Source organism: Procambarus clarkii, chromosome 85, assembly GCF_040958095.1.
Source record: "Procambarus clarkii isolate CNS0578487 chromosome 85, FALCON_Pclarkii_2.0, whole genome shotgun sequence".
Lineage (NCBI taxonomy): Eukaryota > Metazoa > Arthropoda > Malacostraca > Decapoda > Cambaridae > Procambarus > Procambarus clarkii.
This window is the reverse complement of record NC_091234.1, coordinates 15,094,293-15,122,275: the sequence shown is the minus strand read 5'-3', so window position 1 is coordinate 15,122,275 and position 27,983 is coordinate 15,094,293. Positions and strand designations below refer to the sequence as shown.

Genomic DNA, 27,983 nt, shown 5'->3' with positions numbered 1-27,983 from the left:
ATAATAATATTGAAGAATATTATTCTTCAATATTGAAGAATATTATTCTTCAATATTGAAGAATATTCTTCAATATTGAAGAATATTCTTCAATATTGAAGAATATTCTTCAATATTGAAGAATATTCTTCAATATTGAAGAATATTCTTCAATACTGAAGAATATTCTTCAATATTGAAGAATAATATTTAAGAATATTCTTCAATATTATTATTATTGAAGAATAATATTGAAGAATATTCTTCAATATTGAAGAATATTATTCTTCAATATTGAAGAATATTCTTCAATATTATTCTTCAATATTGAAGAATAATATTTAAGAATATTCTTCAATATTATTCTTCAATAATAATATTGAAGAATATTATTCTTCAATATTGAAGAATATTATTCTTAAATATTGAATAATATTATTCTTCAATATTGAAGAATATTATTCTTAAATATTGAAGAATATTATTCTTCAATATTGAAGAATATTATTCTTAAATATTGAAGAATATTATTCTTCAATATTGAAGAATATTATTCTTAAATAATTATTATTATTAATAATATTAGAATATTATTATTAGAATAATTAATTAGAATAATTAATTATTAATTATTATTAGAATAATATTTAAGAATATTCTTCAATATTATTCTTCAATATTGAAGAATATTATTCTTAAATATTGAAGAATATTATTCTTCAATATTGAAGAATATTATTCTTCAATATTGAAGAATATTCTTCAATATTGAAGAATATTCTTCAATATTGAAGAATAATATTGAAGAATATTCTCCAATATTGAAGAATAATATTGAAGAATATTCTCCAATATTGAAGAATAATATTGAAGAATAATATTGAAGAATATTCTTCAATATTGAAGAATATTCTTCAATATTGAAGAATAATATTCTTCAATATTGAAGAATAATATTCTTCAATATTATTATTATTGAAGAATAATATTGAAGAATATTCTTCAATATTATTCTTCAATATAATATTGAAGAATATTCTTCAATATTGAAGAATATTCTTCAATAGTATTCTTCAATATTGAAGAATATTCTTCAATATTATTCTTCAATATAATATTGAAGAATATTCTTCAATATTGAAGAATATTCTTCAATATTGAAGAATAATATTGAAGAATATTCTCCAATATTGAAGAATAATATTGAAGAATATTCTCCAATATTGAAGAATAATATTGAAGAATATTCTTCAATATTGAAAAATATTCTTCAATATTAAAGATTATTCTTCAATATTGAAGAATAATATTGAAGAATAATATTGAAGAATATTCTTCAATATTGAAGAATATTCTTCAATATTGAAGATTAATATTTAAGAATATTCTTCAATATTATTATTATTGAAGAATAATATTGAAGAATATTCTTCAATATTGAAGAATATTATTCTTCAATATTGAAGAATATTCTTCAATATTATTCTTCAATATTGAAGAATATTCTTCAATATTGAAGAATAATATTTAAGAATATTCTTCAATATTATTCTTCAATAATAATATTGAAGAATATTATTCTTCAATATTGAAGAATATTATTCTTCAATATTGAAGAATATTCTTCAATATTGAAGAATATTCTTCAATATTGAAGAATATTCTTCAATATTGAAGAATAATATTGAAGAATATTCTCCAATATTGAAGAATAATATTGAAGAATATTCTCCAATATTGAAGAATATTCTTCAATATTAAAGAATATTCTTCAATATTGAAGAATAATATTGAAGAATAATATTGAAGAATAATATTGAAGAATATTCTTCAATATTGAAGATTAATATTTAAGAATATTCTTCAATATTATTATTATTGAAGAATAATATTGAAGAATATTCTTCAATATTGAAGAATATTATTCTTCAATATTGAAGAATATTCTTCAATATTGAAGAATATTCTTCAATATTGAAGAATATTCTTCAATATTGAAGAATATTATTCTTCAATATTGAAGAATATTCTTCAATATTGAAGAATATTCTTCAATATTGAAGAATAATATTGAAGAATATTCTTCAATATTGAAGAATAATATTGAAGAATATTCTTCAATATTGAAGAATAATATTGAAGAATATTCTTCAATATTGAAGAATATTCTTCAATATTGCAGAATATTCTTCAATATTGGAGAATATTCTCCAATATTATTCTTCAATATTGAAGAATATTCTTCAATAGTATTCTTCAATATAATATTGAAGAATATTCTTCAATATTGAAGAATATTCTTCAATATTGAAGAATAATATTGAAGAATATTCTTCAATATTGAAGAATATTCTTCAATATTAAAGAATATTCTTCAATATTGAAGAATAATATTGAAGAATATTCTTCAATATTGAAGAATATTCTTCAATATTAAAGAATATTCTTCAATATTGAAGAATATTCTTCAATATTGAAGAATATTCTTCAATATTGAAGAATATTCTTCAATATTGAAGATTAATATTGAAGAATATTCTTCAATATTGAAGAATATTCTTCAATATTGAAGAATATTCTTCAATATTGGAGAATATTCTTCAATATTGGAGAATATTCTCCAATATTATTATTCAATATTGGAGAATATTCTTCAATATTGAAGAATATTCTCCAATATTGGAGAATAATATTGAAGAATAATATTGAAGAATATTCTTCAATATTGAAGAATATTCTTCAATATTATTCTTCAATATTGAAGAATATTCTCCAATATTATTCTTCAATATTGAAGAATATTCTTCAATATTGAAGAATAATATTTAAGAATAATATTGAAGAATATTCTTCAATATTGAAGATTATTCTTCAATATTAAAGAATATTCTTCAATATTGAAGATTAATATTTAAGAATATTCTTCAATATTATTATTATTGAAGAATAATATTGACGAATATTCTTCAATATTGAAGAATATTATTCTTCAATATTGAAGAATATTCTTCAATATTATTCTTCAATATTGAAGAATATTCTTCAATATTGAAGAATATTCTTCAATATTATTCTTCAATATTGAAGAATATTCTTCAATATTGAAGAATATTCTTCAATATTATTCTTCAATATTGAAGAATATTCTTCAATATTGGAGAATATTCTCCAATATTATTATTCAATATTGGAGAATATTCTTTAATATTGGCGAATATTCTTCAATATTGAAGAATATTCTCCAATATTGAAGAATATTCTTCAATATTGAAGAATAATATTGAAGAATATTCTCCAATATTGAAGAATAATATTGAAGAATAATATTGAAGAATATTATTCTTCAATATTGAAGAATATTCTTCAATATTATTCTTCAATATTGAAGAATATTCTTCAATATTGAAGAATAATATTTAAGAATATTCTTCAATATTATTCTTCAATAATAATATTGAAGAATATTATTCTTCAATATTGAAGAATATTATTCTTCAATATTGAAGAATATTCTTCAATATTGAAGAATATTCTTCAATATTGAAGAATATTCTTCAATATTGAAGAATAATATTGAAGAATATTCTCCAATATTGAAGAATAATATTGAAGAATATTCTCCAATATTGAAGAATATTCTTCAATATTAAAGAATATTCTTCAATATTGAAGAATAATATTGAAGAATAATATTGAAGAATAATATTGAAGAATATTCTTCAATATTGAAGATTAATATTTAAGAATATTCTTCAATATTATTATTATTGAAGAATAATATTGAAGAATATTCTTCAATATTGAAGAATATTATTCTTCAATATTGAAGAATATTCTTCAATATTGAAGAATATTCTTCAATATTGAAGAATATTCTTCAATATTGAAGAATATTATTCTTCAATATTGAAGAATATTCTTCAATATTGAAGAATATTCTTCAATATTGAAGAATAATATTGAAGAATATTCTTCAATATTGAAGAATAATATTGAAGAATATTCTTCAATATTGAAGAATAATATTGAAGAATATTCTTCAATATTGAAGAATATTCTTCAATATTGCAGAATATTCTTCAATATTGGAGAATATTCTCCAATATTATTCTTCAATATTGAAGAATATTCTTCAATAGTATTCTTCAATATAATATTGAAGAATATTCTTCAATATTGAAGAATATTCTTCAATATTAAAGAATATTCTTCAATATTGAAGAATAATATTGAAGAATATTCTTCAATATTGAAGAATATTCTTCAATATTAAAGAATATTATTGAAGAATATTCTTCAATATTGAAGAATAATATTGAATATTCTTCAATATTGAAGAATATTCTTCAATATTGAAGATTAATATTGAAGAATATTCTTCAATATTGAAGAATATTCTTCAATATTGAAGAATATTCTTCAATATTGGAGAATATTCTTCAATATTGGAGAATATTCTCCAATATTATTATTCAATATTGGAGAATATTCTTCAATATTGAAGAATATTCTTCAATATTGGAGAATATTCTCCAATATTATTATTCAATATTGAAGAATATTCTTCAATATTGAAGAATATTCTTCAATATTGGAGAATATTCTTCAATATTGAAGAATATTCTTCAATATTGAAGAATATTCTTCAATATTATTCTTCAATATTGAAGAATATTCTCCAATATTATTCTTCAATATTGAAGAATATTCTTCAATATTGAAGAATAATATTTAAGAATAATATTGAAGAATATTCTTCAATATTGAAGATTATTCTTCAATATTAAAGAATATTCTTCAATATTGAAGATTAATATTTAAGAATATTCTTCAATATTATTATTATTGAAGAATAATATTGACGAATATTCTTCAATATTGAAGAATATTATTCTTCAATATTGAAGAATATTCTTCAATATTATTCTTCAATATTGAAGAATATTCTTCAATATTGAAGAATATTCTTCAATATTATTCTTCAATATTGAAGAATATTCTTCAATATTGAAGAATATTCTTCAATATTATTCTTCAATATTGAAGAATATTCTTCAATATTGGAGAATATTCTCCAATATTATTATTCAATATTGGAGAATATTCTTTAATATTGGCGAATATTCTTCAATATTGAAGAATATTCTCCAATATTGAAGAATATTCTTCAATATTGAAGAATAATATTGAAGAATATTCTCCAATATTGAAGAATAATATTGAAGAATAATATTGAAGAATATTCTTCAATATTGAAGAATATTCTTCAATATTGAAGAATAATATTCTTCAATATTGAAGAATAATATTCTTCAATATTGAAGAATATTCTTCAATATTATTCTTCAATATTGAAGAATATTCTTCAATATTGAAGAATATTCTTCAATAGTATTCTTCAATATTGAAGAATATTCTTCAATATTGAAGAATATTCTTCAATATTAAAGAATATTCTTCAATATTGAAGAATATTCTTCAATAGTATTCTTCAATATTGAAGAATATTCTTCAATATTGAAGAATATTCTTCAATATTAAAGAATATTCTTCAATATTGAAGAATATTCTTCAATATTATTCTTCAATATAATATTGAAGAATATTCTTCAATATTGAAGAATATTCTTCAATAGTATTCTTCAATATTGAAGAATATTCTTCAATATTGAAGGATATTCTTCAATATTAAAGAATATTCTTCAATATTGAAGAATATTCTTCAATATTGAAGAATAATATTGAAGAATATTCTCCAATATTGAAGAATAATATTGAAGAATATTCTCCAATATTGAAGAATAATATTGAAGAATATTCTTCAATATTGAAGAATATTCTTCAATATTAAAGAATATTCTTCAATATTGAAGAATAATATTGAAGAATATTCTTCAATATTGAAGATTAATATTTAAGAATATTCTTCAATATTATTATTATTGAAGAATAATATTGAAGAATATTCTTCAATATTGAAGAATATTATTCTTCAATATTGAAGAATATTCTTCAATATTATTCTTCAATATTGAAGAATATTCTTCAATATTGAAGAATATTCTTCAATATTGAAGAATATTCTTCAATATTGAAGAATAATATTTAAGAATATTCTTCAATATTATTCTTCAATAATAATATTGAAGAATATTATTCTTCAATATTGAAGAATATTATTCTTCAATATTGAAGAATATTCTTCAATATTGAAGAATATTCTTCAATATTGAAGAATATTCTTCAATATTGAAGAATAATATTGAAGAATATTCTCCAATATTGAAGAATAATATTGAAGAATATTCTTCAATATTGAAGAATAATATTGAAGAATATTCTTCAATATTGAAGAATAATATTCTTCAATATTGAAGAATATTCTTCAATATTATTCTTCAATAATAATAATATTGAAGAATATTCTTAAATATTAATCTTCAATATTGAAGAATATTCTTCAATATTATTCTTCAATATTGAAGAATATTCTTCAATATTAAAGAATATTCTTCAATATTGAAGAATAATATTGAAGAATAATATTGAAGAATATTCTTCAATATTGAAGATTAATATTTAATATTATTCTTCAATATTATTCTTCAATATTATTCTTTAATATTGAAGAATATTCTTCAATATTGAAGAATATTCTTCAATATTGAAGAATAATATTGAAGAATATTCTTCAATATTGAAGAATAATATTGAAGAATATTCTTCAATATTGAAGAATAATATTGAAGAATATTCTCCAATATTGAAGAATAATATTGAAGAATATTCTTCAATATTGAAGATTATTCTTCAATATTAAAGAATATTCTTCAATATTGAAGATTAATATTTAAGAATATTCTTCAATATTATTATTATTGAAGAATAATATTGACGAATATTCTTCAATATTGAAGAATATTATTCTTCAATATTGAAGAATATTCTTCAATATTATTCTTCAATATTGAAGAATATTCTTCAATATTGAAGAATATTCTTCAATATTATTCTTCAATATTGAAGAATATTCTTCAATATTATTCTTCAATATTATTCTTCAATATTGGAGAATATTCTTCAATATTATTCTTCAATATTGAAGAATATTCTTCAATATTGGAGAATATTCTCCAATATTATTATTCAATATTGGAGAATATTCTTTAATATTGGCGAATATTCTTCAATATTGAAGAATATTCTCCAATATTGAAGAATATTCTTCAATATTGAAGAATAATATTGAAGAATATTCTCCAATATTGAAGAATAATATTGAAGAATAATATTGAAGAATATTCTTCAATATTGAAGAATAATATTCTTCAATATTGAAGAATAATATTCTTCAATATTATTATTATTGAAGAATAATATTGAAGAATATTCTTAAATATTATTCTTCAATATTGAAGAATATTCTTCAATATTGAAGAATATTCTTCAATAGTATTCTTCAATATTGAAGAATATTCTTCAATAGTATTCTTCAATATTGAAGAATATTCTTCAATATTGAAGAATATTCTTCAATATTAAAGAATATTCTTCAATATTGAAGAATATTCTTCAATATTATTCTTCAATATAATATTGAAGAATATTCTTCAATATTGAAGAATATTCTTCAATAGTATTCTTCAATATTGAAGAATATTCTTCAATATTGAAGAATATTCTTCAATATTAAAGAATATTCTTCAATATTGAAGAATATTCTTCAATATTGAAGAATAATATTGAAGAATATTCTCCAATATTGAAGAATAATATTGAAGAATATTCTCCAATATTGAAGAATAATATTGAAGAATATTCTTCAATATTGAAGAATATTCTTCAATATTAAAGAATATTCTTCAATATTGAAGAATAATATTGAAGAATAATATTGAAGAATATTCTTCAATATTGAAGAATAGTCTTCAATATTGAAGATTAATATTTAAGAATATTCTTCAATATTATTATTATTGAAGAATAATATTGAAGAATATTCTTCAATATTGAAGAATATTATTCTTCAATATTGAAGAATATTCTTCAATATTGAAGAATATTCTTCAATATTGAAGAATATTCTTCAATATTGAAGAATATTCTTCAATATTGACGAATATTCTTCAATATTGAAGAATAATATTCTTCAATATTGAAGAATATTCTTCTTCAATATTGAAGATTATTAATCTTCAATATTGAAGAATATTCTTCAATATTATTCTTCAATATTGAAGAATATTCTTCAATATTGAAGAATATTCTTCAATATTGGAGAATATTCTTCAATATTATTCTTCAATATTGGAGAATATTCTTCAATATTGAAGAATATTCTTCAATATTGAAGAATATTCTTCAATATTGAAGAATATTCTTCAATATTGAAGAATATTCTTCAATATTGAAGAATAATATTGAAGAATATTCTTCAATATTGAAGAATATTCTTCAATATTGAAGAATATTCTTCTTCAATATTGAAGATTATTAATCTTCAATATTGAAGAATATTCTTCAATATTATTCTTCAATATTGAAGAATATTCTTCAATATTGAAGAATATTCTTCAATATTGGAGAATATTCTTCAATATTATTCTTCAATATTGGAGAATATTCTTCAATATTGAAGAATATTCTTCAATATTGAAGAATAATATTGAAGAATATTCTTCAATATTGGAGAATATTCTTCAATATTGAAGAATATTCGCCAATATTAAAGAATATTCTCCAATATTGAATATTAATATTGGAGAATATTCTCCAATATTGAAGAATATTCTTCAATATTGAAGAATATTCTTCAATATTGAAGAATATTCTTCAATATTGAAGAATATTCTTCAATATTGAAGAATATTCTTCAATATTGAAGAATAATATTCTTCAATATTATTATTGAAGAATAATATTGAAGAATATTATTCTTCAATATTGAAGAATATTCTTCAATATTGAAGAATAATATTGAAGAATATTCTTCAATATTGAAGAATATTCTTCAATATTGAAGAATAATATTGAAGAATATTCTTCAATATTGAAGAATAATATTGAAGAATATTCTCCAATATTGAAGAATAATATTGAAGAATAATATTGAAGAATATTCTTCAATATTGAAGAATATTCTTCAATATTGAAGAATAATATTGAAGAATAATATTGAAGAATATTCTTCAATATTGAAGAATATTATTCTTCAATATTGAAGAATATTCTTCAATATTATTCTTCAATATTGAAGAATATTCTTCAATATTGAAGAATAATATTTAAGAATATTCTTCAATATTATTCTTCAATAATAATATTGAAGAATATTATTCTTCAATATTGAAGAATATTATTCTTCAATATTGAAGAATATTCTTCAATATTGAAGAATAATATTGAAGAATATTCTCCAATATTGAAGAATAATATTGAAGAATATTCTCCAATATTGAAGAATATTCTTCAATATTGAAGAATAATATTGAAGAATAATATTGAAGAATATTCTTCAATATTGAAGAATATTATTCTTCAATATTGAAGAATATTCTTCAATATTGAAGAATAATATTGAAGAATAATATTGAAGAATATTCTTCAATATTGAAGAATATTATTCTTCAATATTGAAGAATATTCTTCAATATTGAAGAATATTCTTCAATATTGAAGAATATTCTTCTTCAATATTGAAGATTATTAATCTTCAATATTGAAGAATATTCTTCAATATTATTCTTCAATAATAATATTGAAGAATATTATTCTTCAATATTGAAGAATATTCTTCAATATTGAAGAATATTATTCAATATTGACGATTATTCTTCATAACTCAATATACCTAAATATTCTTCATTATTATTCCTCCAAACTATATTTCTTATTACTATGAAGAATGAAATTAAGAGTATTATTCAATGTTTAATATTAAAATAGTGTTGAAAATGATTTTTTGTCTATCATATTTAATGTTTATTATTAGAGTTTACAAATGGAGGTATCTTTTTCGGAAAACAACCTCAGAAACGTCTTCAATGATAGTTTTGTGGAAAATGAAAACCATTCAATTTCCATCAAAGCACGTTTATATATAATACACTATATACATACGTACATATCACCGGTAACTAAGACAACACAACAGGTTGTTAACAAAAATATACACAAAACAACCTTCAATTCAATTGTATTTATTATTCTCTCAATAAACGTATCTCAAAGGAATACAGTAGTTTAGGGTATTTCTACTCCCCCTCTACTTGCACAACCTCAAGGGGGGTGGGGGTGGCGCCGCACACATTCAGTGACTACAAATACACAATACAACAATCCTGTTTAATATAGTAGGCACAGCATATAAATGTTAAACTCTTGCCCCACATTTCTTCTAGCTCCGAGGTACAGTGTATCATAATGATATCACACATCAAAACAATTTGAACTGGTACACTACTTATTGATAACTATACAAACTTACATATTGTTGGGTCAAGTTATTTATTAACCTTCATGTATGTTATTTCAGACAATTTCACTAAGTAATAGTCAACTACTCACTAGTACCTTAGGAAATTTCTACCCCTTCAAGCCGCACAATTTCACTCGGTACAAATACAACAATCCAATTTAACAATTCACGTTAATATACTCTTACATACTACTAGATTAGTGTACATCAACCACACTCAATTTAAACACATTAACGCTTAAACATAATATTCTCCTCCAACCTACCCCTTAAGGGTACTGCTGAAATTAGTTTCTAAGAGGAGGGGGGGGACATTTCCGGAAGCTAACTGGGCAAGTGTCATTAATGGATAAAGCAAGGCTGATACCCTGTGGGGAGAACTCTGACACGGAACACTGCCACAGGGCAAAGGAGTGACTAGAGGGGAAAGGAAGAGAAAACCATCTTCCAGGAAACTAGTCGCTAGCGAACTAAGGTAACTACCAACCAGACCACAACTTTACCGGGAAAAACACACACAAAAAAACAAATTTCAATAAAGGTTGGTGGGGGGGGGGGGGAGGAACAGTTACCGTATCTGAGTCAAGCCCACAAGTTATTCCAGGGGGAAGGATCTAGCAAGCAATAATTCATTTCCAACTATTCAAATAAATTAATAATATAAAACAACCAAACAATGATTTTTATGACCACTATGTATATATTATCAAATAAATATACAAATCAAACAATATTTCAAATATAATAAACACGTCTTAACGCCCAACATGCTTGCGTCCGGATTGACAAATTATAAGGATGGTAACCGAGTCCGTTACAGTGATCTCCAGTGTATGTTGCCCTCCGAAACATGTTACAGCTCAATAGTAACCCTAACAAACTGCCTTAAGAGCCGTGAATCAGTTTAGTGTCAATGAGCATCTGCGAGCACCAGTAACACACCTTAAGATCTCGGGATCTAAACTGAAATGGACACCAGGAACGCTACGGATCCGTATTTGTAACACGTATCCATAAAGCCGACGCCTGCAAGGCCGCATATTTATATGACCATTATCAATATAATACCTGAATAACATCGCCGGCTTAACTATCACACTAACAACGTTGGCTGCAGAGCACGCTTACAACAAACTACGTTTCATTTCCTTCACGCACCCTATGTATCCAAAACATTGACATCATACATCCTACCATACCATACCTTTCCTATCAATATACATCTTCTACACTACATCTTCCATATTTTTACTATATTTCCTTCTTTTTATGCTATTTCGGTATATATAGTTTTACTTTCACCTATGTATTTATGCTTTTATATATATCTATACCTATCATATATAAACACATTATCAAAGTTACTATATTTACACTACTATTAACATATAACCTACGTCCATATATTTCTCCTAAAATCATTCCTCCATATTAATCTCTTTCACTACCTGTCATAATTACATTTCAAAACTATAATACACATTTACATCAGTTCAATCTCATCATTGGCAATTTACACACACACCTTTAAAACATTAACTTTTCAACATCAATTTCCTATAATCAACTATCATTTCGGCCTTTCATTACAAATTATTTTAACATTCTATAAAATTCCTAATTTCACATTTATTTTACTTTATATACATTACCATACATTCCTCTTACATGATCATTTTCTATTCTACATATCCTCAATCTACATTTTCACACTATCAACTCAACCCCTGCTGCTTAAATACCAAACAAACGGCTCAAACACTTCATCCTGGACGTAATGTCAACAAAACTCACATGACATCAAACATACAAACTCAACATAATAAAATACAAACAACACAACTATACACTAATCAAACAACCTCCATAACAATAACCAACGTAAAAACAACAATTAACACCCACAACATCCATCTCGACTTTCACACTCACACATAATGCCTAAAAACAACCCCCCACATAGGCAATCTCCATACACAGCAAAAACTGCTACTTTTTCTTCTCAGTACCTAAAACATTCCTCTCTTTACAACTTTCATAATTACGTCATTTAAACACTGTTCTTAATCACTTATTATTATTTTACTTTACATTCAATTATAACCATCAAACAATTCATTCATTTTATAATGTATACATTTACGTCATTTAATACACTAATTATTAACTCCCACAACATATTTACTATACACCTTCCATAACATTCTCTTCACACATTTTCAACAACTTCACCCAACATTTCTTTCAAAACAAACATTGTGCACACTCTTTCAACATATAATACTTAACTTCATTAAACAGTCTACTAAATATTATACCAAAATATCACTACATTATCATCTCTCCTTAACACTTTCCCCTTACACGTAACAAATGATATTTAAACAACAGTTTCGATTCCAATCCATCTTCATTACTCGAATATTTTTGGTCACCATCAAACATTCTCTATTGTCCCTTCTTCGTATCTTTGCAATTATATACGCCTTTCTCTTCATATGCGTCGCATCATCCTTGTCTTCAACAATATTATTTCTTGCACATCACACTCTCCTTCAGTTCGACGTCACACTCCGCTGGCCTGCGGTCCCTCTACCAATCAACCACCATTATTACCATCTTCTCGCAAATCTAGAACATAATATGGGTATACATTATTATTACACTTACCACTAACTTTCTATCTTACCATACTAACACCCCCCCCCCCCAAACATTTAAATTAACTATTCCCATTTATTAATATACCATTCTTCAACCTATATACTATAATACATCACTTATCATTCATATCTATTCACTATACAATTCTTTATAACATTTAGAAATCATAACACTTTGTAGTATTTTAGTTTTAAAGAGAACATTCACGTAACATTCTCATTCAACATATATTTTATTATTTACCTATCGTTTCTATCACTTATATTCCCTACAATGCATATTTCATTTACTTATCACCACTACCTACAACTATGTATTCATTAATCATCTACTTCAACTACTTACTAATCATTCACCACACATCTACTGTCCTCTATGATCACACTAACGACCCGCCTTCTACGGCACTTCACCCACCCCTCAATTTCTGTCTATTTCTTTTTTATATACTATTAACAATTACATTCCCACACAACATTCATTCTATATCAACGACTCTGCACTACAACAAACTCAATACATCATTCTTTGGTACCTTCTATGCAAGAAACTGCAACTTCTACATTCAACACTTGCACCTCTCTCCCTTAACTACCTACAAACCATGTTATCCACGTCTAAGCTACTCAAGCCTTTCACCTGCCGATTTTCATTATACCATTATTAACATTCATATACTACACATTTCCATTATCAACATTAGTAGTTCTAATACACAAACACTCTTCGAAAACTAGACGGTCCCCAACACCACTATCAACAATTTTCAACACGCCCAAACTCTCACCCTATCGACAATTATTCACTACTCTCAACTTTCAAAAAACACACATTTTTGCCCTAAATGAAACCATACAACCCTAACGATTTTACGAAACTATCATTTCTGTACATTTTACACACCTTAATGACTCGCATTTTAACGCTACTTGCTTTTCATTAAAACCACTCGACATGACCAATAACACCACTGTAGTAGTGCTCCAACTGCCAATTTTATTTCACCACAATATCAACATAACACCATCCAACAACAAATCCGTTATTCCACAACCCACACAATTATTGCATGCCCCAAATCTACTCCATCATTCAACAATGTTTCACTTAACCTATTTCCAACTCAATCACGTCAAACACTGCCTATCGTCATAAAGTCAATTTCATTAACTACAACTCTACAGTGACTGCCGCTTCAATATACACGACTCCCTTAAGCCAGGTACACTTGCCTTTCTGGCTACGTTAGTAATCATAAACTACTTAATTTAACACCTATGTAACGTACGCTTCAACACTAACTCCTTCAACTATGAGCTTTTCGCGCTCTTAACATTACGACTCATCCCCTATTTTCACTTTCACAGTAACTTTATTAATCCCTACTTTGTCTTATTGCAACAATTTCTCACTCAAACATGACTCACTAAATGACATGTTCTATTATTAAACCATTTCCTAACTGTGTCAACGATCACGTTATATCAACAAAAATACAACACTAAAACACCATCTATTTCCACTTCACTAATACATTTCTCACAATATAAACTCATTTCCGGTCACATTTAACTTACCCTAACTACTCTCCGCCGCCTCAACGTGAAAATCAAACCCCAAACAACATATTTCACTCACATTTACTATGTAGTAAACGGCAAATACCTTAAACCTATCAACACAACAAGTCACCCAAACACCTCACACACTACCAAGTCTTGACGATAACTGAACTGCCAGCGTCTCCCTCTGGTCATCCACACAGCCCAGGGGTCATGACAATAGGCACGATATTACCTCAAACAAGGCAAAACTTTATGCTACAAATACCATTCATTCAATCATCCCTATACCATAACTTTAATGACAACGTGTACTTTGTTTCAGTAAACTATTTTATTGTAACTGCTCATTTCAATTCACATTTTTAAAATCTTACATCAAACCTGCATATGCAACGGCTTTTGGACCTCTTACACCATCAGAGGGGGGGAACCCACACCTAATATTTACTATGGTTCTCAACATTTCAGTTTACATGATTCAACATCTATTTACAACTTAACCAAGCTACCATTCAAATATTACCAGCCGTAACTACGTATTTAATAACTACTTGCCTTAACATTTTCTTCTATCATGTCAAACTCAAGTAGCACATCTACCTCAACCCGCACATCTCCCACCAGCGTCTGCTCGGCTCCCACCGGTCGGACTCAAATCAGTCCAACACTGGTCCCATCACAACGTTTCTCTCCTCCACATTCTACTCATTTCACGAAACCCCTCACCTTAAAACAATTGCCACATTCAATAATAACCATGCAATTTCTAAAAGACATTTCACTTCATATTTATATTTTAGTACTCATTATGGGTCACGACTAAAATATCGACCTTTATATATACCTTACCTTGAGGTCCTTCCGGCCCTTAGCGTTCCCCCGGCCCGCTCGTCCACCAAGCCTTCTGGTTGCCGGACTCGTCAACCACGCTCTTGGACGCGGCTCCTCGCAGCCTGACCTATCAGTCACAGCCTGCTTCATCAGGTATCCTTGCCACGTGCTTATCCAATTCTCTCTTCAACACAGTCAAGGCTCGTCCACTTATGCATCCAACAGGCTATATACGCCACCTGTAATATATTTTTTACCTTTAAAGTACCAAAGTGCCCATTCCATGATTGCCGGGAGGGGGGAAATTGCTGTTGGCTATCCAACCGCACTATCAACACATTTTAAAGACACGGCCCGCGCGATTTCTAAGTCCAAACACTATCGACACTTAAGCACTTTCAAGAACCAACTGCATCCTCAAGCAAAAATAATTTGTCTACATCAAAAAATGCTAAATGACACTTTAAGGCTATAGTGTTTTCAATTAAAACACTCGCGATGATACCCGATATGGGCTGTAGTAGTGGTAAAACTGCCAATGGGGTATTTAACCACCCGTCAACCTCACAATACCCGCCAACTCCGCTATTCAAAAACAACAAGACACTTATCTATTCCATGCCGCAAATCTACTCCCTTTGTCTTAAAAAGAAATGTAACATCTAATTGCGACTAAATACCCTACACCACGGCCTATCCTCATCACGTACATTTTCTTACATTGTACTTATACAGTGGGTCACGATTAAATATACACTACTGCCTTACTGTTGGCACTAGGGCAAGTATAGCGAAAGTCGTAAAGTAGTTAATAAACTATTATGTCAGGTACGATTCAACACTTAAAGCACGTTATGAGCCTTTAAAAGTCTTTATATGCCATCTTATATTGCCTACTCATCCTGTCTATTCAATTTACCGTTTACGAGTCTTATTACTCAATACTTTGTTATTGTACCCACTTCTCCCTGCAACATGGAACACTCGCTAAATATTTACAACTTAACCATTTTAACCTCATCGTTGACAAAGTTGATACAACTTTTCCTTTTTAAACAAACGGACGCTTTCAATTTATAATTCATTATCATTTCACAAACTCAACATTAACCCCTGCCAGACTACCTTCCTCTCAACTTCAACAGTATTCAATTTCACTATCATAACTACTCTCGGCCCCCTAATACGATATTCAAACCAGACATTAACACTCCTTTACTCTAGTAACGTTACCGAACTTACAACCTATCCCCACCCACCTATCTACGACAATTAGACCAAACACGATTCAGACACTTACTGCAAACTCTTCACTAACACTTAAGTTGACGCGTCTCGCTGTGCTCTTCCACAGCCAAGGGGTCCCACAAATCTATCCGGTATTACCTGCAACAAGCCAACAGTTATTGCATCCTACCAATAGAAATCATGCAATCATCCCTATACCATACCTTTCAAACTTCTTACCATAAACTATTTTCTCGGATGTACCTCATTTCAAATGCAACTCTTCAACCCATCTAACCTCAATAGTCAACTGGTGTGACAGCTCTTATCTGTGGGTTGCCGCCCCCCGCGCCAGATACTATTAACCACTTCAATCTCATTACATACAAAACTATGTGCTCCTCCAATAACTAAGTACGGTTTCGTAATAAAATATTACAATGCCTAACAAAATAACTAATAAACAACTACTTGCCTTACCACATATGATCCAGCTATCAGTAGCACATCTTCCTAACCAAACCATCTGCCACCAGCTTCTGCTCGGCTGCCAGAGGTCTCACGTAAATCATCGCTCCACCACTGCTCCCATCACAACGTTAGTCTCCAAGATTCATACATCACCACTAGGCCAATTTCATGCGAGGCATCATATTACCACCATTACCTCATTCACTAACAATACACCTGAAAATAATTTTCATTCAGTATGTAATTAACATTTAATATTTCAGGACTAAAATATCTGCGTATACTCCCTCAAGAGGGTATATACGGCAGATTTTAATGTTTTTGGACCCTATGTATTCGCGTTTTGACGGTGTACAAATTCGGTGTAAGCTAGGGGTGTGTCAGCCCTAGCGACCCCAAAAGGGTAACGGGGTACCAGCTCAGAGTAACAACACGCCCTAACACTAACTTGTACACCAGTACTTTGCGAATACCAGGGTCAAAATAACGTTCCGTTGCTCCTCGCCGCGCAGGTCGACTCAACAGCCAATCACGTTCCAATTTTTCACTTGACGTCACATTCTCGCACGCTGTACTCTCATTGGTCGGCTCCTCCTAATTGCATACTCCAGTAATTCATCCACATTATTTACTGACACTTAAATATGTATACCCATTGTATGAGAAACATACATATACCTAATGTATGTGAAACAATCTTTTACATTACATTCACAATTGATGACTTTCCATTAATTATTACTAAATAAGTACTATTATAATTATTAAATATTAACAATACTTATTCAAGCTGTAAGTACAGAACAACACAGTACATTATAGCACATTAAACTTAAGTAGCCTAATATACATTGCACTACTATACATTGTACTAGTCTCCAGTACACTACTATACATTACAGTACACTAACATACCATGCGCAACAGCAAAGGGCTCAGTACTCTACAGTACAATACACAACAGTACAGTACCGTATACTACACTACACTACAGTCAAGTGCAGTACAGTACACTACAAGCTACAGTACCATAAACTACACTAGAGTAAAGGGTACAGCACCTTACCGACCAATAACGTACAGTACACTCAAGAGTACAGTACATTCTTTTCTGGTACAGGGTACACTACACTTAAATATAATACACTACAGTACTGTACAGTACGATATACTACTGTACACGATACATTACAGTGCACTCAAGTGCAATACAGTTCACTACAATACACTACCCTACACTATAATACTGTACAGAACACCTCACTACAGGGTACACTACAGTACAATACAATATACTCAACTAACGTAAACTACACTACATTACAGTATAATTTTTTTACGTACACTACAGTGCACGGCACAGTACAGGCTACAGTCAAATACAGTACACTATACTACACTACTCTACTGAACAATCCAGTACACTACACTACATTATTGCATAGTATATATGTATTCTTCAATATTGAAGATTATTCTCCAATATTAAAGAATATTCTTCAATATTGAAGATTATTCTTCAATATTGGAGAATATTCTTCAATATTGGAGAATATTCTTCAATATTGAAGAATATTCTTTAATATTAGAGAATATTCTTCAATATTGAAGAATATTCTTCAATATTGGAGAATATTCTGCAATATTGGAGAATATTCTCCAATATTGAAGAATATTGTTCAATATTTAAGAATATTCTTCAAGAAAGTTCTTCAATATTGAAGAATATTCTCCAATATTAAAGAATATTATTCAATATTGAAGAATATTCTTGAAGAAAGTTCTTTAATAATGGAGAATATTCTTCAATATTGAAGAATAATATTGAAGAATATTCTTCAATATTGAAGAATATTCTTCAATATTGAAGAATAATATTGAAGAATATTCTTCAATATTGAAGAATAATATTGAAGAATATTCTTCAATATTATTATTATTGAAGAATAATATTGAAGAATATTCTTCAATATTGAAGAATATTCTTCAATATTGAAGAATATTATTCTTCAATATTGAAGAACAATATTGAAGAATAATATTCTTCAATATTGAAGAATAATAATATTGAAGAATATTCTTCAATATTATTCTTCAATAATAATAATATTGAAGAATATTCTTCAATATTATTCTTCAATATTGAAGAATATTCTTCAATATTATTCTTCAATATTGAAGAATATTCTTCAATATTGAAGAATATTCTTCAATATTATTCTTCAATATTATTCTTCAATATTGGAGAATATTCTTCAATATTATTCTTCAATATTGAAGAATATTCTTCAATATTGGAGAATATTCTTCAATATTGAAGAATATTCGCCAATATTAAAGAATATTCTTCAATATTGAAGATTATTCTTCAATATTGGAGAATATTCTTCAATATTGGAGAATATTCTTTAATATTGGAGAATATTCTTCAATATTGAAGAATATTCTTTAATATTAGAGAATATTCTTCAATATTGAAGAATATTCTTCAATATTGAAGAATATTCTTCAATATTGAAGAATAATATTGAAGAATATTCTTCAATATTGAAGAATATTCTTCAATATTGAAGATTAATATTGAAGAATAATCTTCAATATTGAAGAATATTCTTCAATATTGAAGAATATTCTTCAATATTGGAGAATATTCTTCAATATTGGAGAATATTCTCCAATATTATTATTCAATATTGGAGAATATTCTTCAATATTGAAAAATATTCTCCAATATTGGAGAATAATATTGAAGAATAATATTGAAGAATATTCTTCAATATTGAAGAATATTCTTCAATATTATTCTTCAATATTGAAGAATATTCTTCAATATTATTCTTCAATATTGAAGAATATTCTTCAATATTGAAGATTAATATTGAAGAATATTCTTCAATATTGAAGAATATTCTTCAATATTGGAGAATATTCTCCAATATTATTATTCAATATTGGAGAATATTCTTTAATATTGGCGAATATTCTTCAATATTGAAGAATATTCTTCAATATTGAAGAATATTCTTCAATATTGAAGAATATTCTTTAATATTAGAGAATATTCTTCAATATTGAAGAATATTCTTCAATATTGGAGAATATTCTTCAATATTGGAGAATATTCTTTAATATTGGAGAATATTCTTCAATATTGAAGAATATTCTTTAATATTGGAGAATATTCTTCAATATTGAAGAATATTCTTCAATATTAAAGAATATTCTTGAATATTGAAGAATAATATTGAAGAATAATATTGAAGAATATTCTTCAATATTGAAGATTAATATTTAATATTATTCTTCAATATTATTCTTCAATATTATTCTTTAATATTGAAGAATATTCTTCAATATTGAAGAATATTCTTCAATATTGAAGAATAATATTGAAGAATATTCTTCAATATTGAAGAATAATATTGAAGAATATTCTTCAATATTGAAGAATAATATTGAAGAATATTCTCCAATATTGAAGAATAATATTGAAGAATATTCTTCAATATTGAAGATTATTCTTCAATATTGAAGAATATTCTTCAATATTGAAGAATATTCTTCAATATTAAAGAATATTCTTCAATATTGGAGAATATTCTTCAATATTGAACAATATTCTTCAATATTGAAGAATATTGTTCAATATTGGAGAATATTCTTCAATATTGAAGAATATTGTTCAATATTGAACAATATTCTTCAATATTGAAGAATATTCTCCAATATTGAACAATAATATTGGAGAATATTCTTCAATATTGAACAATATTGTTCAATATTGGAGAATATTCTTCAATATTGAAGAATATTGTTCAATATTGAACAATATTCTTCAATATTGAAGAATATTCTCCAATATTGAACAATAATATTGGAGAATATTCTTTAATATTGAAGAATATTCTTCAACATTGAAGAATATTCTTCAATATTGAAGAATATACTTCAATATTGGAGAATATTCTTCAATATTGGAGAATATTCTTCAATATTGAAGAATATTCTTCAATATTGAAGAATATTCTTCAATATTGAAGAATATTCTTCAATATTGGAGAATATTCTTCAATATTGAAGAATATTCTTCAATATTGAAGAATATTCTTCAATATTGAAGAATATTCTTCAATATTGAAGAATAATATTCTTCAATATTGAAGAATAATATTCTTCAATATTGAAGAAGAATATTCTTCAATATTGAAGAATATTCTCCAATATTGAAGAATATTCTTCAATATTGAAGAATATTCTTCAATATTGAAGAATATTCTTCAATATTGAAGAATATTATTCTTCAATATTGAAGAATATTTTTCAATATTATTCTTCAATATTGAAGAATATTCTTCAATATTGAAGAATATTCTTCAATATTATTCTTCAATATTGAAGAATATTCTTCAATATTGAAGAATAATATTCTTCAATATTGAAGAATAATATTCTTCAATATTGAAGAAGAATATTCTTCAATATTGAAGAATATTCTTCAATATTGAAGAATATTCTTCAATATTGAAGAATAATATTGAAGAATATTCTTCAATATTGAAGAATATTCTTCAATATTGAAGAATATTCTTCAATATTATTCTTCAATATTATTCTTCAATATTGAAGAATATTCTTTAATATTGAAGAATATTCTTCAATATTGAAGAATATTCTTCAATATTATTCTTCAATATTGGAGAATATTCTTCAATATTATTCTTCAATATTGAAGAATATTCTTCAATATTGAAGAATATTCTTCAATATTATATTGAAGAATAATATTGAAGAATATTCTTCAATATTGAAGAATATTCTTCAATATTACAGAATATTCTTCAATATTGAAGAATATTCTTCAATATTGAAGAATATTATTCTTCAATATTGAAGAATATTGTTCAATATTCTTCAATATTGAAGAATAATATTCTTCAATATTGAAGAATATTCTTCAATATTGAAGAATATTCTTCAATATTATTCTTCAATATAATATTGAAGAATATTCTTCAATATTGAAGAATATTCTTCAATAGTTTTTTTCAATATTGAAGAATATTCTTCAATATTGAAGAATATTCTTCAATATTAAAGAATATTCTTCAATATTGAAGAATATTCTTCAATATTGAAGAATAATATTGAAGAATATTCTCCAATATTGAAGAATAATATTGAAGAATATTCTCCAATATTGAAGAATAATATTGAAGAATATTCTTCAATATTGAAGAATATTCTTCAATATTAAAGAATATTCTTCAATATTGAAGAATATTCTTCAATATTGAAGATTAATATTTAAGAATATTCTTCAATATTATTATTATTGAAGAATAATATTGAAGAATATTCTTCAATATTGAAGAATATTATTCTTCAATATTGAAGAATATTCTTCAATATTGAAGAATATTCTTCAATATTGAAGAATATTCTTCAATATTGACGAATATTCTTCAATATTGAAGAATAATATTCTTCAATATTGAAGAATAATATTCTTCAATATTATTATTGAAGAATAATATTGAAGAATATTCTTAAATATTATTCTTCAATAATAATATTGAAGAATATTATTCTTCAATATTGAAGAATATTATTCTTCAATATTGAAGAATATTCTTCAATATTGAAGAATATTCTTCAATATTGAAGATTATTCTTCAATATTGAAGAATAATATTGAAGAATATTCTCCAATATTGAAGAATAATATTCTTCAATATTGAAGAATAATAATCTTCAATATTGAAGAATAATATTCTTCAATATTGAAGAAGAATATTCTTCAATATTGAAGAATAATATTGAAGAATATTCTTCAATATTGAAGAATAATATTCTTCAATATTGAAGAATATTCTTCAATATTATTCTTCAATAATAATAATATTGAAGAATATTCTTAAATATTAATCTTCAATATTGAAGAATATTCTTCAATATTATTCTTCAATATTGAAGAATATTCTTTAATATTGAAGAATATTCTTCAATATTGAAGAATATTCTTCAATATTGAAGAATAATATTGAAGAATAATATTGAAGAATATTCTTCAATATTGAAGATTAATATTTAAGAATATTCTTCAATATTATTATTATTGAAGAATAATATGGAAGAATATTCTTCAATATTGAAGAATATTATTCTTCAATATTGAAGAATATTCTTCAATATTATTCTTCAATATTGAAGAATATTCTTCAATATTGAAGAATATTCTTCAATATTGAAGAATATTCTTCAATATTGAAGAATAATATTTAAGAATATTCTTCAATATTATTCTTCAATAATAATATTGAAGAATATTATTCTTCAATATTGAAGAATATTATTCTTCAATATTGAAGAATATTCTTCAATATTGAAGAATATTCTTCAATATTGAAGATTAATATTTAAGAATATTCTTCAATATTATTATTATTGAAGAATAATATTGAAGAATATTCTTCAATATTGAAGAATATTATTCTTCAATATTGAAGAATATTCTTCAATATTATTCTTCAATATTGAAGAATAATATTTAAGAATATTCTTCAATATTATTCTTCAATAATAATATTGAAGAATATTATTCTTCAATATTGAAGAATATTATTCTTAAATATTGAAGAATATTATTCTTCAATATTGAAGAATATTATTCTTCAATATTGAAGAATATTATTCTTCAATATTGAAGAATATTATTCTTAAATATTGAAGAATATTATTCTTCAATATTGAATATTATTCTTAAATAATTATTATTATTAATAATATTAGAATATTATTATTATTATTAGAATAATTAATTAGAATAATTAATTATTAATTATTATTAGAATAATATTTAAGAATATTCTTCAATATTATTCTTCAATATTGAAGAATATTATTCTTCAATATTGAAGAATATTATTCTTCAATATTGAAGAATATTATTCTTCAATATTGAAGAATATTCTTCAATATTGAAGAATATTCTTCAATATTGAAGAATATTCTTCAATATTGAAGAATATTCTTCAATATTGAAGAATAATATTGAAGAATATTCTCCAATATTGAAGAATAATATTGAAGAATATTCTCCAATATTGAATAATAATATTGAAGAATAATATTGAAGAATATTCTTCAATATTGAAGAATATTCTTCAATATTGAAGAATATTCTTCAATATTGAAGAATATTCTTCAATATTGAAGAATAATATTCTTCAATATTGAAGAATAATATTCTTCAATATTATTATTATTGAAGAATAATATTGAAGAATATTCTTCAATATTATTCTTCAATATAATATTGAAGAATATTCTTCAATATTGAAGAATATTCTTCAATAGTATTCTTCAATATTGAAGAATATTCTTCAATATTATTCTTCAATATAATATTGAAGAATATTCTTCAATATTGAAGAATATTCTTCAATATTGAAGAATATTCTCCAATATTGAAGAATAATATTGAAGAATATTCTCCAATATTGAAGAATAATATTGAAGAATAATATTGAAGAATATTCTTCAATATTGAAGAATATTCTTCAATATTAAAGAATATTCTTCAATATTGAAGAATAATATTGAAGAATAATATTGAAGAATATTCTTCAATATTGAAGAATATTATTCTTCAATATTGAAGAATATTCTTCAATATTATTCTTCAATATTGAAGAATATTCTTCAATATTGAAGAATAATATTTAAGAATATTCTTCAATATTATTCCTCAATAATAATATTGAAGAATATTATTCTTCAATATTGAAGAATAATATTTAAGAATATTCTTCAATATTATTCTTCAATAATAATATTGAAGAATATTATTCTTCAATATTGAAGAATATTATTCTTAAATATTGAAGAATATTATTCTTCAATATTGAAGAATATTATTCTTAAATAATTATTATTATTAATCATATTAGAATATTATTATTATTATTAAAATAATTAATTATTATTAGAATAATATTTAAGAATATTCTTCAATATTATTCTTCAATAATAATATTGAAGAATATTATTCTTCAATATTGAAGAATATTATTCTTCAATATTGAAGAATATTCTTCAATATTGAAGAATAATATTGAAGAATATTCTCCAATATTGAAGAATAATATTGAAGAATATTCTCCAATATTGAAGAATAATATTGAAGAATAATATTGAAGAATATTCTTCAATATTGAAGAATATTCTTCAATATTAAAGAATATTCTTCAATATTGAAGAATAATATTGAAGAATAATATTGAAGAATATTCTTCAATATTGAAGATTAATATTTAAGAATATTCTTCAATATTATTCTTCAATAATAATATTGAAGAATATTATTCTTCAATATTGAAGAATATTATTCTTAAATATTGAAGAATATTATTCTTCAATATTGAAGATTATTATTCTTAAATAATTATTATTATTAATCATATTAGAATATTATTATTATTATTAGAATAATTAATTAAAATAATTAATTATTATTAGAATAATATTTAAGAATATTCTTCAATATTATTCTTCAATAATAATATTGAAGAATATTATTCTTCAATATTGAAGAATATTATTCTTCAATATTGAAGAATATTCTTCAATATTGAAGAATAATATTGAAGAATATTCTCCAATATTGAAGAATAATATTGAAGAATATTCTCCAATATTGAAGAATAATATTGAAGAATAATATTGAAGAATATTCTTCAATATTGAAGAATATTCTTCAATATTAAAGAATATTCTTCAATATTGAAGAATAATATTGAAGAATAATATTGAAGAATATTCTTCAATATTGAAGAATAATATTTAAGAATATTCTTCAATATTATTCTTCAATAATAATATTGAAGAATATTATTCTTCAATATTGAAGAATATTATTCTTAAATATTGAAGAATATTATTCTTCAATATTGAAGAATATTATTCTTAAATAATTATTATTATTAATCATATTAGAATATTATTATTATTATTAGAATAATTAATTAAAATAATTAATTATTATTAGAATAATATTTAAGAATATTCTTCAATATTATTCTTCAATAATAATATTGAAGAATATTATTCTTCAATATTGAAGAATATTATTCTTCAATATTGAAGAATATTCTTCAATATTGAAGAATAATATTGAAGAATATTCTCCAATATTGAAGAATAATATTGAAGAATATTCTCCAATATTGAAGAATAATATTGAAGAATAATATTGAAGAATATTCTTCAATATTGAAGAATATTCTTCAATATTAAAGAATATTCTTCAATATTGAAGAATAATATTGAAGAATAATATTGAAGAATATTCTTCAATATTGAAGAATATTCTTCAATATTAATCTTCAATATTGAATAATATTCTTCAATATTGAAGAATATTCTTCAATATTGAAGAATATTCTTCAATATTGAAGAATATTCTTCAATATTGAAGAATAATATTCTTCAATATTGAAGAATAATATTCTTCAATATTATTATTATTGAAGAATAATATTGAAGAATATTCTTCAATATTATTCTTCAATATAATATTGAAGAATATTCTTCAATATTGAAGAATAATATTGAAGAATATTCTTCAATATTGAAGAATAATATTGAAGAATATTCTTCAATATTGAAGAATATTCTTCAATATTATTCTTCAATATTATTCTTCAATATTGGAGAATATTCTTCAATATTGAAGATTATTCGCCAATATTAAAGAATATTCTCCAATATTGAATAATAATATTGGAGATTATTCTCCAATATTGAAGAATATTCTTCAATATTGAAGAATATTCTTCAATATTAATCTTCAATATTGAAGAATATTCTTCAATATTGAAGAATATTCTTCAATATTGAAGAATATTCTTCAATATTGAAGAATATTCTTCAATATTGAAGAATAATATTCTTCAATATTGAAGAATAATATTCTTCAATATTATTATTATTGAAGAATAATATTGAAGAATATTCTTAAATATTATTATTCAATATTGAAGAATATTCTTCAATATTGAAGAATATTCTTCAATAGTATTCTTCAATATTGAAGAATATTCTTCAATATTATTCTTCAATATAATATTGAAGAATATTCTTCAATATTGAAGAATATTCTTCAATATTGAAGAATATTATTCTTCAATATTGAAGAATATTATTCTTCAATATTGAAGAATATTCTTCAATATTGAAGAATATTCTTCAATATTGAAGAATAATCTTCAATATTGAAGAATAATATTGAAGAATATTCTTCAATATTGAAGAATAATATTGAAGAATATTCTTCAATATTGAAGAATATTCTTCAATATTGCAGAATATTCTTCAATATTGGAGAATATTCTCCAATATTATTCTTCAATATTGAAGAATATTCTTCAATATTGAAGAATATTCTTCAATATTATTCTTCAATATAATATTGAAGAATATTCTTCAATATTGAAGAATATTCTTCAATATTGAAGAATAATATTGAAGAATAATATTGAAGAATATTCTTCAATATTGAAGAATATTCTTCAATATTAAAGAATATTCTTCAATATTGAAGAATATTCTTCAATATTGAAGAATATTCTTCAATATTGAAGAATAATATTGAAGAATATTCTTCAATATTGAAGAATATTCTTCAATATTGAAGATTAATATTGAAGAATATTCTTCAATATTGAAGAATATTCTTCAATATTGAAGAATATTCTTCAATATTGGAGAAT

At 24.1% G+C, this 27,983-nt stretch overlaps 1 long non-coding RNA gene across 3 annotated transcripts; it reads right to left on the bottom strand.

Moving 5' to 3' along the window:
* Positions 1-10,162: 10,162 nt before the first annotated feature.
* Positions 10,163-17,711, bottom strand: LOC138358662 (uncharacterized). 3 transcript variants are annotated; one of them, XR_011225508.1, is made up of 5 exons: positions 17,224-17,711; positions 16,817-16,902; positions 15,535-15,755; positions 15,241-15,411; positions 10,163-13,087 (listed from the first exon to the last, which is right to left on the bottom strand). It is a non-coding gene; the product is annotated as an uncharacterized lncRNA (long non-coding RNA). The 3 variants fall into 3 exon arrangements; XR_011225507.1 differs by lacking the exon at positions 15,241-15,411 and having other exon boundaries at positions 17,219-17,709; XR_011225506.1 differs by lacking the exon at positions 15,241-15,411 and having other exon boundaries at positions 17,224-17,708.
* Between the last annotated feature and the right edge of the window lie 10,272 nt (positions 17,712-27,983).